This window comes from Grammomys surdaster, unplaced genomic scaffold (assembly GCF_004785775.1).
Source record: "Grammomys surdaster isolate TR1022 unplaced genomic scaffold, NIH_TR_1.0 213, whole genome shotgun sequence".
Lineage (NCBI taxonomy): Eukaryota > Metazoa > Chordata > Mammalia > Rodentia > Muridae > Grammomys > Grammomys surdaster.
The window spans coordinates 4,832,488-4,835,125 of record NW_021604658.1 but is presented as its reverse complement, the minus strand read 5'-3'; the positions used below and the strand labels follow the sequence as shown (position 1 = coordinate 4,835,125).

At 44.4% G+C, this 2,638-nt stretch overlaps 1 protein-coding gene across 1 annotated transcript in view; it reads right to left on the bottom strand.

The window, feature by feature from the left end:
- Mrps23 (mitochondrial ribosomal protein S23) overlaps positions 1-2,638 on the bottom strand; it is a 7,734-nt gene that overhangs the window by 2,045 nt on the left and 3,051 nt on the right. The gene's annotated exons all lie outside the window — the stretch shown is intronic.

Genomic DNA, 2,638 nt, shown 5'->3' with positions numbered 1-2,638 from the left:
GTGTGTGTGTGTGTGTGTGTGTGTGACATGCATACTGAGCGTGAGTGTTCAGGTGCATGTGGAGGCCAGGGTAAGACATCAAGTGTCTTCCTGTACAGCTCTCCCTTTAGTGCTAAGACCGGGTCTCTCACTGGCCCGGATGCTCAGCACTTTGGCTAGGCTGGCTGGCCAGCGAGCTCTCAAGAGGCATATGTGGGTGTGTCCAGCTCTCCATACAGGTTCTGGAGATTCACACTCAGGTCTTCATACTACACAGCAAGTGCTCCTATACCATATTCAAGTCTCCAGCAACGTTCTTTAACCCAAGGAAGGGGTTAAAGGCCCCTCCCTTTCTTTGAAATTAGGGAAGAATCTGCATATCAAAAAATTAATCTTTGTTGGGCCTTTGAAGTGGCCTAGGTAGAGACACTTGCCATCAAACCTAACAGCCTGAGTTTGATCCCTAGAACCCACATGGTGGAAGGAGAAGACTCCTGTTAAGTTGTCCCCTGAGTCCTACATGCATGCTGTAGCATGTACTCATACATGTGCATACATGCACATACCCATTTCAATAAAATGTAATAAAAGCATTTAACAGTCCCTCAAGTGTTCCAGTGACATTTAGTACGATCAGTCACACAACACAACTGTTACATCTATTTATTTACTAACTGTGTGGAGGTATGTGCATGTCACAATACATGAGCAGAGGTCAGGGGACAATCCAGGGAACAGATTTTCTCCTTCCACCACCTGGATCCTGGGGCTTGAACGCAGGTCATCAGGCTTCGCAACAAGTGCCTTTACCCACTGAGCCATCTTGCTGGCCCTTCAAAACCATCCTGATCACCCCCACAGAGGCCCAGGACCATTAAACACTCACAGCCCTCACTTGTGCTTTTAAAAGAAATTATCTCAAATGACTGCAGAAACTGTTTCTAGTCCCTGGCCATCAAGACTATTGCAAGAACACCTGTGCTTACTAGTGTACAAGTAAGCCCATGCAATAAATCCACAAAAAAGGAGGTGCTTCTTTACCTGAAAAAAAAAAACACACACACACACAAAAAAAAACCCTTCCAAATTGCCCAAGTGCCTCTTAAAGCAACTGCACCAGATTTACACTCAAGTAAATTTTACAATATATAGTGTCTATTTTCCTATTTCATGACCCTTGCCAAACTGATAAACTGAAAATTACAATTAATTATAATTCTATCACTACCAACAACCGATCCCCCCCACACACCAAAAGAAAAAGAAAGCCATTAGACATTTTCTTAAGTTTGAAGCGAACTGGATTCCTCTTCTCTAAACTGTTCATCATCTTTGCCCATTGTCCTTGTTGCTCTGAACTGAAGATTCCTATGGGGAAACTCCAAGGTCTAAGAGTAGAGATGGGAGCTGTGGCAGTCCATCAGGTCACACCCACAGCCCTTAAAGGAAACAGCACTGGGGTCTTAGAGAAAGGCAGAAGGATGCTTCCCTTCTGTTCTCTCCCGAGGAAAAACACGGCAAGAAGATGGCACTCTCAGAAGTGTGAGATATCTTCAGGTTCAAAGCCAGCTTGATCTACACAACAAGTCCCACCCAGGAATCATAGTGAGTCTCAAAGCAAAAAAGACCAAAAAGGTCTGAGATGCCACGAGGGCTAAGTGCTTGCCTGGTATGTATGAGACCTGAGTTCAACTCCTGGCCCAGCAAAGCACAAAGAAGCAATGTATAAGTAACCACATATACATTTCAACCCGAGCAGAAATGTTTGCAAAGTCTCAGGGAGCAAAACATACTTGTTCTACTACCTTAGGAAAATGCTACACTGTAACTCCCAAACTATGGACATAGCTGATGTCTGTAACCCCCACACTACGGAGACTAAAGTGAGAAGTTGCACAAATGTCTCAAAAACAAAACACCAAAAAACTAGTTCAATCTTGACTCTCCAGCCTCCCTGTTCAGTGCCTTCAGCTAGCGCAGTAGATTCATCCAGTCATTAAGCCACTGATGTTTTCATCAACAGAGGGTTTTGAACAATATACAGACCATGAATTGGGCTAGACACCGAGATTATGGCAATGAGTGGGACAGCACATGGTCCATGGTAGGTTTAGTTTTTGCTTGTCTTTGGGTAGGGTGTCAGAGAGACACAACTAGAGACTGAAGAACCCAAGGTCTCACACACTGTACCACTGAAATACAGCCCTTGGTTGTATGAAACAGAGTTATGCTATGTAACTCAGGCTGTCCTCAGACTCTTGATCCAGCTGCTTCACCTGCCAGGTACTGGGATCACATGTGTGAGCTATCATGCCTGCTTACAGTGTGACATCTGAGTTTTTCTTTACTATTTAAAAGAAAACAAGTGGGCTATATAATCTTTAGAAGAAGAAGGAAAAGGAGAAGAAGGAGAAGAAGAAGTAGTCCATTTTCCAACATTATTTAGAGAGAGTGGAAAGCAAATTAAAGAACACATATTTTTACTTGTGTCAACAGCATCTGATCAGTCCTTTGAAAGTAACTAAAGCCGGGCGGTGGTGGCGCACGCCTTTAATCCCAGCACTTGGGAGGCAGAGGCAGGCGGATTTCTGAGTTCGAGGCCAGCCTGGTCTACAGAGTGAGTTCCAGGACAGCCAGAACTACACAGAGAAACCCTGTC